The sequence below is a fragment of the Sus scrofa genome, chromosome 5, assembly GCF_000003025.6.
Source record: "Sus scrofa isolate TJ Tabasco breed Duroc chromosome 5, Sscrofa11.1, whole genome shotgun sequence".
NCBI classification, from domain to species: domain Eukaryota; kingdom Metazoa; phylum Chordata; class Mammalia; order Artiodactyla; family Suidae; genus Sus; species Sus scrofa.
In genome coordinates this window covers 69,777,459-69,792,086 of record NC_010447.5, presented here as the reverse complement: position 1 = coordinate 69,792,086, position 14,628 = coordinate 69,777,459, and the positions used below count along the sequence as shown (strand labels likewise).

General features: G+C 43.7%; 1 protein-coding gene across 4 annotated transcripts in view; it reads right to left on the bottom strand.

Annotated features, from left to right (window-relative positions):
• Nucleotides 1–12,797, bottom strand: part of BCL2L13 (BCL2 like 13) — a 67,349-nt gene extending 54,552 nt beyond the window's left edge. For 2 of the 4 annotated variants that reach the window (XM_021092505.1, XM_013997921.2), the window contains exons 1-2: nucleotides 12,607–12,775; nucleotides 2,464–2,630 (exon numbers count right to left, since the gene is read on the bottom strand). The gene's annotated coding sequence lies outside the window, so the exon portion shown is untranslated. Of the gene's footprint in view, nucleotides 1–2,463; nucleotides 2,633–12,606 lie in introns of those variants that run through there. The other 2 variants (XM_003126595.6, XM_021092504.1) reach the window with 2 other exon arrangements.

The following is a 14,628-nucleotide window of genomic DNA, read 5'->3' as shown; positions in this document are numbered from 1 at the left end:
GCCCTGAGAGAAACAACTGTAAAAGACTGGGGCTGAGGAATTGCCAAAGCAATCGTGAGGAACAAAAATCAAGCAGAGGCATGACTCTCACAGACCTCAGGCAATATTACAGAGCCACAGTAATCAAGACAGTGTAGTACTGGTACTAAAACAGACATACAGACCAATGGAACAGAACAGAGAACCCAGGAATAAACCCAGACACCTACAGTCAATTAACAAAGGAGGCAAGAATATAAAATGGGGAAAAGACAGTTTTTCAGCAAGTGGTACTGGGAAAACTAGATGGATGCATGTAAATCAATGACACTGGAACATAGACCCTCACACCATGCACAAAAATAAACTCAAAATACCTGAAAGACTTAAAACACCATCAAACTCCTAGAAGAGAACATAGGCAAAATATTCGCTGACATCAACCTTACAAAAGTTTTCTCAGGTCAGTCTTCCAAGGCAACAAATAAAAGCAAAAATGAACCAATGGGACCTAATCAAACTGACAAGCTTTTGCACAGCAAAGGAAACCATAAAAAAAAAAAAAAAAAAAAAAAAGACAACTTACACAGAATGGGAGAAAATAGTTTCAAACAATGCAACCGACAAGGGCTTAATCTCTAAAATACACAAACAACTTATACAACTCAACCAGCAAAAAAGCCAACAACCCAATTGAAAAATAGGCAAAAGATCTCAGTAGACATTTCTCTAAAGATGATACACAGATGACCAACAAGCATATGAAAAAATGCTCAACATCACTATTATTAGAGAACTGCAAATCAAAACTACAATGAGGTACCACCTCACACCATTCAGAATGTCCTTCATTAATAAGTCCACAAATAAATCCTGGAGAGGGTGTGGAGAAAAGGGAACCCTCCTGCTCTGCTGGTGGGAATGTAAACTGGTGCAACCACTGTGGAAAACAGTATGGAGGTACCCTAGAAAACCATATATAGAACTACCATACGACCCAGCAATCCCACTCTTGGGCATATATCCATACAAAACTTTGCTTGAAAAAGACACACACACCCATATGTTCACTATTCACAATAGCTAAGACATGGAAACAACCTAGATGTCCATCAACAGATGAATGGATTAAGAACATGTCGTATATATACACACTGGAATACAACTCAGCCATAGAAAACACAAAATAATGCCATTTGCAGCAACATGGATAGAACTAGAAATTCTCATAACTAAGTGAAGTATGTCAGAAAGAGAAAGGCAAATACCATGTGATAACCACTTACATGTGGAATGTAATATACGGCACAAATGAACCTTTCCACAGAAAGAAATTCATGTACATGGAGAAGAGACTTGTGGTTGCCGAGGGGAGGGGGAGGGAGTGGGATGGACTGGAAGTTTGGGGTTAATAGATGCAAACTATTGCCTTTGGAATGGATAAGCAATGAGATCCTGCTGTACAGCACTGGGAACTGTATCTAGTCACTTATGATGGGGCATAATGTGAGAAAAAAGAATGTATATATGTACGTATGACTGGGTCACCTTGCTGTGCAGTAGAAAATTGACAGAACACTGTAAAGCAGCTAAAATGGAAAAAAAAAAAAAAAAAAAAAGACAGGGGAAGGAACTTGGGGGAAGGAGTTCCTTTGTGGCACAGTGAGTTAAGGATCCAGCACTACCACTGCAATGGCTCTGGTCACTACTGTGGTGCAGGTTTGATCTCTGGGCCAGGAACTTCCACAAGCCTTAGGCACAGATTAAAACAAGAAAGAAAAAAAAAGGAGTTCCCATTGTGGCCCAGTAGGTTAAGAACCTGACTAGTATCTGTGAGGATGCAGGGGTGATCCCCGGCCAGCTTAGTGGATTAAGGATCCAGTGTTGCCACAAGCTGTGGCACAGGCCAGCAGCTGCTGCTCTGATTTGACCCCTAGTCTGGGAACTTCCATGTGCCACAGGTAAGGCTCTAAAAAGAAAAAAAAAAAAAAATTTGGTGGTGGAGGGAGAACTTTCAGGGCCAGCTATATGGCCTGCACCATAGCAGCAGCCTGAGGCACTGTGTGGTGACAATGCTGGATCCTTAACCTGCTGCGCCACCAGGGAATTCCAACATCATCTTAAATATTCTTATCCATCTTAAATTTTATTTTCTTTTTCGGTCATACCCAAGGTATACGAAAGTTCCCGGGCCAGGGATCAAATCTGGGCGACAGCTACATCCTATGCCTCATCTACAGCAACGTTAGACCCTTAACCCACTGTGCCAGGCTGGGGATCAAGCCCATGCTATCCCAGAGACAAAACCAGATCCTTAACCTACTGCACCACAGCAGGAACTCCTCATACATCTTAAATATTCTTAACCATCTTATTAGTATTATTTGATCTTATAACCAAATTTAAATTACTTAGAAACATATATTTTGCACATGAAGTAATTATTACCACTGAAATACAACCACCACAAGCCGCAGATAATACCTTGGGGTAGGGAAAGATGTTCCTGCAGCTTCTCCTGAGAGAGGAGTCCCAAGTAGCTGAGAACGACATACTTTGTTTCATAGTGAAATCCTAGAGGCACAGTAGTAGAGACGCCATGGGGTTGGCTGGCAGAGCTCCACAAAGGTCTACTTACAGATGTGCAAAACCTAAAAATATAAAAGTATTTTTTCAGTTTAAAGTTTATATTTTTCCACTGACTCCAATTATTTAACTAAGTACCAAAATAAGTATTTCTGAGACTTTTCTTCTCAGTAATCTTTGAAAAATTTAACTTTAATTTACCTACAAATAGGAATTTGTTTATTCAGATTTCAGATCAAAAGCAAATTTCCCTCTCCATACCTACTCTATTTTCACCTCTGTGGTGAAAAATACAAAAAATTAAAAGCTACGCCCCCCCCTTCCCCCACAACCACTATATGTTCTCTCATTTCTTTCACCAATAAAGCCTCCTACATTTCAGCTAGTCCATGTCCACACAGCTACAGACTACATCTCCTCATTTCATTTGCAGCTTCAGGTGCTACTCAATTAGTCTGAACCCTTGTTGAAGAGACTCAGAATTATGTGGCTTGGGAGTTCCCGTTGTGGCTCAGTGGTTAACGAATCTGACTAGGAACCATGAGGTTGCGGGTTCGATCCCTGGCCTTGCTCAGTGGGTTAACGATCTGGCGTTGCTGTGGTGTAGGTTGCAGATGCAGCTTGGATCCTGCATTGCTGTGGTTGTGGCATAGGCTGGCAGCTACAGCTCCTATTAGACCCCTAGCCTGGGAACCTCCACATGTCGTGGGAGCGGCCCTAGAAAAGACAAAAAAAAAAAAAAAAAAAAAAATTGCGTGGCTTGAATAACAGTCCAGAGGCAAGTGGTCAAGGCTCAAGTCACTGCTCTGTTGTGGGATCGATCCCTGGCCTGGGAACTTCCACATGTCATGGGTGAGAGCCCCACCAAAAAAAAAAAGATATAAATGAAATTATTTATCACAAAACAAAAATACTCAGATAAAGCAAACAAACTTATGGTTACCAAAGGGAAGATGGGGGATAAACTGGGAAGCTGGGATTAAAAGACTCAATACTACTATAGAAGTTCTCATCGTGGCTCAGCAGAAAGAATCCGACTAGGAACCATGAAGTTGGAGGTTCCATCCCTTGCCTCGCTCACTGGGTTAAGGATTGGGCGTTACCATGAGCTGTGGTATAAGTTGAAGACTTGGCTCAGATCTGGCACTGCTGTGGCTGTGGGGTAGGCTGGCTTGTGTAGCTCTACTTAGACCCCTAGCCTGGGAACCTCAATATGCTGTGGGTACAGCCCTAAGAAAGCAACACACACACACACAAAAGAATCACACGACTATATATTAAACAGATAAACAACAAGGACCTACTGTAGAGTACAGGGAACTATGTTCAATTATCTTGTGGTAAGCTATAATGGAAAAGAATCTGAAAAAGAATACATACATATATATAAAATGTATAACTGAATCATTTTGTTGTACACCCGAAACACTATAAATCAACTATACTTCAAAAAAACAACAAAAAACTCCCCAAACGCAGATAATCCATGCAGAAGGGGGGGTATGAGTTCAGCAGAGGCAGTGGTGGTGATGTGGCAGCAGTGCACTATCCTATTCCTGTGGCCTAACTCTGAGTTTGCAGCAGAGTCTAATTCTGCAGCCTTCCCACCAATTCTGTAAGTTCCTTTTCTGCTTAAGATAGAATCACTTTGTGGGAGTTCCCGTCGTGGCGCAGTGGTTAACGAATCCGACTAGGAACCATGAGGTTGTGGGTTCGGTCCCTGCCCTTGCTCAGTGGGTTAACGATCCGGCGTTGCGTGAGCTGTGGTGTAGGTTGCAGATGCGGCTCGGATCCTGCATTGCTGTGGCTCTGGCGTGGGCCGGTGGCTACAGCTCTGATTCAACCCCTAGCCTGGGAACCTCCATGTGCCGCGGGAGCGGCCAAAGAAATAGCAACAACAACAAAAGACAAAAGACAAAAAAAAAAAAAAAAAAAAGAATCACTTTGTGTTGTTTGCAACCAAGACTTAATTGGAACTTAAACTCCTTTTTTTTTTTTTTTTTTGCCTTTTCTACTGCATATGGAGGTTCCCAGGCTAGGGGTCCAATCGGCGCTGTAGCCACTGACCTACACCACAGCCACAGCAATGCCAGATCCGAGCCGTGTCTGCGACCTACACCACAGCTCATGGCAACGCCAGATCCTTTACCCACTGAGCAAAGCCAGGATCGAACCTGCAACCTCATGGTTCCTAGTCAAAGTCATTAACCACTGAGCCATGACGGGAACTCAGTAAACTTCTTTAATTTCTAAGGCAGGTCTCCAACAATTATAACCCACTTCATGATGATTACTAGACTAAATCTATAGTTTAGAAAGTCTTCTAATTCTACAAAGTCCACATACAGACCTAGTAATTACATCTACTGAAATAGACAATGCCTTCTGATATTTCTTGTGTTCAATACACACTCAAGATACACAGTACTCTACAGGCCTTAGGTGCAAAGACTTAGGATAAATCACCTGCCTTCAGCAGTTTTCAACCAAGTCTATAAACAAGAGAGAACAATAAAGAATGGGAGGTATCCATGAGAGGGAAGGGGAAACCCAAAACAGGGTACAGGCAAGTCTCTCTGAAAGAAAAAAGTAAATCAGGGAGTTACCATTGTAGTTCAGTTAACAAACCCAACTAGTATCCATGAGGATGTGGGTTCAATCCCTGGCCCCATTCAATGGGTTAAGAATCCGGCATTGCTGGGAGCTGCAGTATAGGTCATAGACGTGGCTTGGATCCCGCATTGCTATGGCTGTGGCATAAGCCAGCAGCTGCAGCTCCAATTCTACCCCTAGCCTGGGAACTTCCATATGGCACAGGCGTGGTCCTAAAAAAATAAAAATTAAAAAATAAGGAGTTCCCCTTGTGGCTCAGTGGAAATGAATCCGACTAGAATCATGAGGACACAGGTTTGATCCCTGGCCTTGCTCAGTGAGTTAAGGATCTGGTGTTGCTGTGAGCTGTGGAGTAGGTCGCAGACACGTCTCGACATGTCTGTGGCTGTGCATAGGCAGGCAGCTGCAGCTCAGATTTGACTCCTAGCCTGGGAACCTCCATATGCTGCAGGTTTGGCACTAAAAAGCAAAAATAAATAAATTTTTTAAATGTGGCACAAATTAACTTATCTACAAAACAGAAACAGACTCACAGACATAGATAGCAGACTTGCAGTTGCCAAGGGGAAGGGAGTTGGGTGAATGGGGAGTTTGGGGTTACTAGATACAAACTATTACATTTAACAGATAAGCAATGAGATCCTGCAGTATAGCACAGGGAAGTATATCCAGTTTCTTGGGACAGACCATGATGGAAGATAAGGGACAGTGTGTATATATTAATTTATGAATGGGTCACTTTGCTGTACAGCAGAAATTGGCACACTGTAAATCAACTATAATAAAAAAAAGGGAGAAATTCAAGAGGGAAATTAGAGACAATGTCCCTAGAGCCCAAGGACCCTGTTTGTCTTACTCACTGCTGTATTCTCCATACATACATATACAGTATGTGAAACAAATATTCATTGGCTAGCAAAAAAAAAAAAAGTGATTTTCTAAATTGGATTTTTTTTTTCTTTTTAGGGTTGCACCCATGGCACATGGAGGTTCCCAGGCCACAGGTCAAACTGGCGCTGTAGCTGCTGGCCTACCCCACAGCCACAGCAATGAGGATATGAGCCCCTTCTGTGACCTACACCACAGCTTGCGACAACACCAGATCCCTAAACCACTGAGCAAGGCCAGGGATCAAACCTGTGTCCTCACGGATGCCAGTCAGATTCATTTCCACTGAGCCACGACAGGAACTCCTAAATTGGATCTTTAACCTAGTATTCTTCATATTTTCTTACAAATCCAACTGCTTAAGTGCAATCTTAATTTTGGATTTCATAATTCTCCGTATTTCTACTCAGTATCTTATTCACAATAAAGTCCTCAGCTATAGTACACTTGTTAGTATCCATAAGTCCATATACTTGGTGAATGATCCTTTTTTTTGACCACGCCCAAGGCATATGGAAATTCCTGGGCAAGGGATCGAACTCACACCACAGCAGTAAGCAGAGCCATAGCAGTGACATCAGACCCTTAGCCTGCTGAGCCACCAGGGAACTCCATTTGGTTTGTTTTGTGATGAATGATTCTTTTTTTGTTGTTGTCTTTTTTTTTTTTTTTTTTTTGTCTTTTTGTCTTTTGTCTTTTGCTGTTGTTGCTATTTCTTGGGCCGCTCCTGCGGCATATGGAGGTTCCCAGGCTAGGGGTTGAAACGGAGCTGTAGCCACCGGCCTACGCCAGAGCCACAGCAACGCGGGATCCGAGCCGCATCTGCAACCTACACCACAGCTCACGGCAACGCCGGATCGTTAACCCACTGAGCAAGGGCAGGGACCGAACCCGCAACCTCATGGTTCCTAGTCGGATTCGTTAACCACTGCGCCACGATGGGAACTCCTGTTGTTGTCTTTTTGCCTTTTCTAGAGCTGCTCCCCCAACATATGGAGGTTCCCAGGCTAGGGGTCGAATCGGAGCTGTAGCTGCCAGCCTACACCACAGCAATATAGGATCCGAGCCAAGTCTGCACCTATACCACACCTCACAGCAATGCCAGAACCCCAACCCACTGGGTGAGGCCAGGGATCGAACCTGGAACCTCATGGTTCCTAGTTGAATTTGTTAAGCACTGCACCTCAATGGGAACTCCAATACTCAATCATTTTTTGAGTCAAACTAATGGAAATGATAATCATACACACTTCAACCATTTTAGCGTACAGTCTTTAGGCTTTTAATGTGTCTCCGACATTCCAGTCATAAACATAACAGACCCACAGGATAAAATATCCATCCAACTCTTCTAACTTTGCTTGAGCTTCCAGCTGTAAATTTTGTTCAGGCTTATGTGTAGGTGATGGGCAGGTAGACCTCAGAACTACTACTGCATGTCTGCCACACAGGGAATATAGTTCATATTTTACAACTTCAAATGAAATATAACTTCTAAAAACTGTGAATCACTATATTGTCTACCTGTAACATATACTGTACATCAACTATAGTGTGAATATAAATAAGTAAAAAGAAATTCTGGAGTTCCCGTTGTGGCGCAGTGGTTAACGAATCCGACCAGGAACCATGAGTTTGTGGGTTTGATCCCTGGCCTTGCGCAGTGGGTTAAGGATCCCGAGTTGCAATGAGCTGTGGTGTAGGTCACAGACGCGGCTCAGATCCGCGTTGCTGTGGCCCTGGTGTAGGCCGGCAGCTACAGCTCCGATTAGACCCCTAGCCTGGGAACCTCCATATGCTGCAGGAGCGACCCAAGAAATGGCAAGAAAAAAAAAAAAAAAAAAAAAAAGACAAAAAACAAACAAAAAAAGAAATTCTATTATAAATCTAGTGTATTTGTATTAAATTACAATTTCTCAAAGGCACTGAGTACATGCCAAATGTAAACTCCATAGCACTACTACAGGGTATTCTGGGAAAAAAGGACATCCATTTCCTCTGCCACATTCTGGAGTGACTAATCAGCATATAGCACAACAGGTTCTTGCACTTCTAAACAATGTCATAAATAAAATACAGCTGCAGGAGACCTCTACTTATTCTTTTCCTTTTTTGCCAGGCAAAAAAAAAAAAAAAAAAAAAAAAAAAGTGAAGGAAATAAAGGAAGTTCCCAGGCCAGGGATCAAACCTGAGTCACAGCAGTGACATGCTGGATCCTTAACTGATAGGACAGCAGGGAACTCTATTTCTGAAGCACTTTTCCACTTATTATCACAATAATCCTCCATATCAGAAGGAAAAGGAAACAGTCTCAACTTTATTGATGGAGAAAAAGCAAGAATTGTTTTGCCCCAAATCATACAGCTAGTTAACTGTGCAGCCACTTGGCTGAGTATATCCTCTTTCACTTCAAACTCTTAGCCCTTAACTACATTCATTCAACGCAAAATTACTGCAAGCCAGGCAACATGCTGGGTGAGAAGAATGCAGAGATGAAAACACAACACTAATAATAACAGGAAGAGGGAGTTCCCTTCTGGTACAGCTGATTAAGGATCTGGTGTTGTCACTGCAGCAGCTCCAGGCCCGGGAACATCCACAAGCCTCGGGTGCAGGAAAAAAAAAAAAAAGTGCGCAAGAAAGAAAAATAAACAAAAAAATAAAGTGATGAGAAGGACATAGTTATTTTTACTCTTTCAATTTTATCTAGAACTCTTCAAAATTCAAATTAGGTATAAGCATTCTTGGCATCAAGAAGTGATTAAACACAAGAATGTTCTTAGATATAAAAACTCCTATTTTTTGCATAGTTCTAATAATAATATACTGAACATAGTTGTGTTACCCCACTGTTTCTTTTTCTGCCTTACACCTTCAGTTTGTTCTCAAGTTACATGAAGTGTCAGCCAGATGGACAGCCTGAGGAAGCTGAGGGTAACTTAATCCTGTGTTTATACATTTGGTGGCATCTCCAAAACACCCATGATCCTTCAATAACAAATGTAATATTCACAATCTTACAATAAGTGGTTTGCTTTTTTTGGCAGCCAAAAAAAGCAAAAAAGCAAAAAACAAACAAAAAAACAAAGCCAGCAACTTCTAGTACCTACCTCAGAAATACTTAAGACTATCATATCTATATTGTATTCCTTAACCCCATAGAACCATAACAGGAACACATTATAATTTAACATGTTATAATTCAATTATTCCAGGAAGCTTTGTTTTTTGACCACTTTCTTCCACTAGCATTGTAATGAAACAAGATTGTTAAATACTCTAGTAATACGGGATCTGAGCAGATTAATAATTGTAGCTTATAAAGAGAAAAGTGAAAATCCACAGATAATTCGGTCACAAATGAAAACTCGAGTTTTAAACATTAACAAAGTCCCCAGATTCTCATATTCTGGTCTCCAGACCCATTGGTGGTTTGAGGAAAAAAAATTTTTTTTTAAAGTTCCACAATTTTGGAGCTCCCCTTGTGGTGCAACAAAAACCAATCCGACTAGGAACCATGAGGTTGCGGATTGGTCCCTGGCCTTGCTCAGTGGGATCCAGCGTTGCCCTGAGCTGTGGTGTAGGTCGCAGACATGGCTCAGATATGGCGTGGCTATGGCTATGGTATAGGCCAGCAGCTGCAGCTCGGATTCGACCCCTAGCCTGGGAACCTCCATATGCCGCTGGTGCGGCCCTAAAAAAGCAAAAAATAAAAATAAAAAAAAATAAAGTTCCACAATTTAACAGTAAGTCCAATAACTTTATTTTTTCAATCCATACCTTATTAGCTTTTACATAATTCTAGGATTTTCTCTGAAAATTGTGAAACTGCATAAAGTTCACCAGGTCTACCTGAGAAATACCACTGAACAAGGCTGTCATTTTAAAACTCAGCAGAGAAATAAAATGAAAAAAATAAAAATTAAAAAAATTAAAAACAAAACTTGGCAGAGGAGTTCCCATCATGGCTCAGTGGTTAACAAATCTGACTAGGAACCATGAGGTTTCGGGTTCATACCTGGCCTTGGTCAGTGGGTTAAGGATCCAGTATTGCCCTGAGCTGTGGTGTGGGTCACAAATGCAGCTTGGATCCCATGCAGCTGTGGCGTAGGCCAGCAGCTAGCTGCAGCTCCAATTCTACCCCTAGCCTGGGAACTTCCATATACCTTGGGTGTGGCCCTTAAAAAAAAAAAAAAAAAAAAAAAAAAAGCCGTTCAAAAACGTTTCTACTTAGCAGTTGGCACTGCAAGATAACGTACTTACAGAACATCTCACTCTCATTCTCCTCAAAAACACATACTCTGACTTTCACAATAAGTCAATTAAGCTTCCCATATATGCGTAGAAAGCTTGTATAAAAGGGAGACATATGTCATTTACTCCACTCCACTCCTAAGTATATGCAACAGAGAAATGAAAACACAATGTCTTCACAAAAAATGTGCTATAACACAAATGGTCAAAGCAGCATTACATACAACCAAAGAGTGGAAATAATTGCCCATCAAATGAAGACTTTAAAAAAAAATGTAGTGTACTTACACTATGCAATATGACATGGCCATAAAAAGGAATGAAATGTCAATACCTACTACAACAAGGAAGTAAAAGAAGACAGTCACAAAAGACCACATAGTGTATACTTCTGTTTACATGAAATATCCAGAATTGGCAGATCTGTAGAGACACAAAGTGTGGATGCCTGGGCGGGGCATCGTGGGAATAAAAATGCTGGAGATCCCCCTGTGACTCAATGGGATAAGAACTGCAGCAGCTGAGGTCACTGTGGAGAAGCAGATTTGATCCCCAGCCCAGTGCAGTGAGTTAAAAGGATCCAGCATTGCTGCAGCTGAGGGGGTATGCCACAGCTGTGGCTCAGAGTCAACCCCAGACCTAGGAACTTCATATGCCAGGGTCCAGCCATAAAAATAAAAAGAACGACTAGTAAATGTGGCTACCAGGTTTCTTTTGAGGATGATGAACATTGCTGTGATAGTTGCACACCCTGTGACTACATATGTGGATGTGTGCAAGACTGTCTCTCAGTAAAGCTGTTACAAAAAAAAAAAAAAAAAAAAAATCAGCTACTCTGAAAACAGCCCCCTCTCTTCAACTCTGTAATGTATAAACTCTAAATATTAAGAACTCTTGGAAGTTACCCTCTGGTGCAGTGGGTTAAGGATCCTGCTTTGCTGCAGCTGTAGTGTAGATCTCAACTGCCTGGAAGGTTCATTCCCTGACCTGGGAAGCCCTAACGAGGGAACTTCTGAATGCCTCAGGTGCAGCCAAAAAAAAATAAAAATCATGTTGAAAAAAAAAATGATGATAAGCAAGACGGCGGTCAAAACTTTTGTACGTCTAAGATATTTTACAAGAGAAACATTCTTAACTATTACCATTGCAAATCACTTGTTTTAAAACCTTAAGAGTATTAAGACATGTGGTAAACATCAATTGACATGTGCTAAGGAGCACCTCTTCTCTACAAAACTAATTGGACTGAATTTTAAGCGTCCTTCAATTGAATTCAACTACTGGAGTACAGTCCTTCATAAGAAATTTAATCATGTGGAAAAAAAAAAAATACTGAGAATAGTACCTGACCAACCAGAGTAGAAGGATTTTCAAAGTCCCTAACGACCTATCATTAAACAAAGAATATTTCATAAAAGTTTAAATATTTTCAATATGCGGTGTATAATTATTTATCCAATGGAATATATCTAGTATAAACAGTTCACTACCTACACAAATATTTTAATTTTCTGGGAAATTAAGAAAAGAAGGTACTAGAAGGGTGTGGCAACTCATCCAAGGTCACACAACAAGTCAGGGCAGAGATCAACATTCTGGTTTAGACCAACCCTCCCAGCGAAATGGCACTGACTGCTTCCAGAAAGACTTGTTTTGCTCCACACCACAGAGAAAAAGAAGGGGGAGACTGTTCCTTTAGTTTAAAACTTGTACATAGAAAAAGGGAGCTGGCTCGCAGTAAACGCGCACTCGTGCAGGGAGGAGAGCCGGAGCACCGCGGGCCAGAAGCCCCATCTCCCGCCGGGTTAAAGCCTCCGCTCAGAAAAGTCCGGGAGTTTTCCGTCACAGGCGGGCACGAAGGAAAGAAACGTGGGGTCTCCTTCGGATGTGGGGAGAAAAACCAACAGAAGAAACGACCTAGTGTGACCCGTTCCGCCTCCAAGAGTGGGGGGAAAGAAACAAACGAAATAATAAAAATAACAGAGACAGTGGCGTTGGATCCGCCGGGAGGGGAACTGGGAACATGGAGAAGCAACTGCCTGGCCAGCTAGCGGGGAGCCAGGCCGCGAACCCTGTGCACGCACCCTCCCGCCCGAGGCCCACCCCAACCGCTGACGAGCCAAGAAAAGTCTGCTGGGCAGCGGGTCAGCGAGACCGAGCCACCACCTCGGACGGCCTCGCACCTCAGCCCCCCACGCTCACCCTCACCCGCGACAGCCTCGGGACGCCCCGGACGGAGCTGGAAGAGGGCCGGACTCGGCTTGCCCACAATCCCCACTCCCTCACCTGGCCCAGGCCCCTGCCCCAGAAAAGGTGAAAGACGCGGCGGTGGCAGCGGCTGCTCGCGACAGAAACCCTCGGCGGTGGTGGAGGCGGCGGCTCCGACCCACAGCCCTAATCTACCGCCGCCGCCATGTTGGCGGGTGACGTCACCCAGCGTGCTTCCGTCACCGCTAGCGTCAGGGCGGGGCGCTGGGCGCGCCGCAAGGGGGCGGATCCGCACTCCAGAAAGGAAGTACTGACCACTGAGACTTGGAGGTTTCTTTGCGCAAACGTGACTCGGAAGAGCCACTCTCTCCTGACCTGACCACCGCTCTGTGGTTCCGGACGCTAGCCGGCTGTCGACAGCTGGGAAAAAGGTTGACTCTGGCGGCGGCGTGGGTAGTTGCGGCGCTGGGGAAGCTGGGCCTTGAGGGTGGGGCAACAGGGCACCGCAGAGAAGGAGCGTCTCTGCACTGATCTTTGGGTTTCCCCCTATCCCTCACTGCCCTGCGCTCGCCACACCATTCCCCACCACCTCCTCCCCGCCCCCGCAGCCAAATGAGGGGCAGTACGGTGTCTCAGCTGTGTTCTTGGGGAGCCACGGGGTCGTGCGCACGTGACACTACCTGGGAGGAGGAGCTGAAAGGCTAAAACCCTGATGGGAAGTGACTGCTAGCGGGGTCCAGGGTTTCTTTTTGGGGCGATGAAGATGTTTTCAAGGCGCTCCCCTCGTGGCTCAGTGGTTAACGAATCCGGCTAGGAACCATGATGTTGCGGGTTCGATCCCTGGCCTCGCTCAGTATGTTAAGGATCTGGCGTTGCTGTGGCTCTGGAGTAGGCCAGCGGCTACAGCTGCTATTCGACCTCTAGCCTGGCAACCTCCACATGCCGCAGAAGCGGCCCTAGAAAAGGCAAAAAGACAAAAACTAAAAAGAATAAACCAGGATTGCGTTTGGTTTTTACATTTTTTAACAGTGTCATAGGCTTAAATTTAAAAACTTAAGGAGTTCCCATTGCAGTGCAACAGAAACAAATCCCAGTAGTAACCATGAGGTTGTGGTTTTAATCCCTGGCGTAGCTCAGTGAGTTAAAGATCTGGCGTTGCCATGAGCTGTGGTGTAAGTTGCAGACGTGGCTCTGATCCTGCGTTGCTGTGGCTGTGGTGTATGCCAGCAGCTGTAGTCCTGATTCGACCCCTAGCCTGGGAATTCGTATGCCGCAGGTTCGGACCTAAAAAAAAAGCAATAAAAACATTTGGAGTTCCTTTGATGGAGCAGCAGAAACAAATCTGACTAGGAACCGTGAGGCTGCAGGTTCGATCCCTGGCTTCATGCATAGGGTTAAGGATCCGGCATTGCTGTGAGCTGTGCTATAGGTCGCAGACACAGCTCAGATCTGGCATTGCTGTAACTCCGATTTGACCCCTAGCTTGGAAACCTTCATAGGCCGAGGGTGCGGTCCTAAAATACAAAAAAAAATAAAAATAAAAATAAGTTGACTTTGGAGTTCCCAGATGGCTTAGGGAGTTGGGGATCTAGTGTTGTTGCTGCTGTGGCATGGGTTTGATCCCTGGCCCCAGAACTTACACATGGCATGGACACAACCCCCCCCAAATCTACTTTCTAAAAAAAAAAAAAAATTATATACAATGGAAATTTCTCAGCAATAAAACCAAAATGAATCACTGATAAATGTGACAATATGGATTAATCTCAAGAGAATTGTGTTGAGTGAAAGAAGTGAAACACAAAAATGAACATCTGTGTGATTCAATCTATGTGAATTTCAGGAACAGGCAAATTTAATAAAAAATAATGGTTATAGGCGTTCCTGTTGTGGCTCAGGGGAGACGAACCCGACTAATATCCATGAAGATATGGGTTCCAACTCTGGTGCTGTTTAGCAGGTTGAGGATGCAGTGTTGCAGAGAGCTCTGGTGTAGGTTGTAGACATGGTTCCCACCCTGTATTGCTGTGGCTGTGATGTGGGCCGGCAGCTGTAGCTCTGATTCAATCCCTAGGCTGGGAACTTCCATATGCCACACCT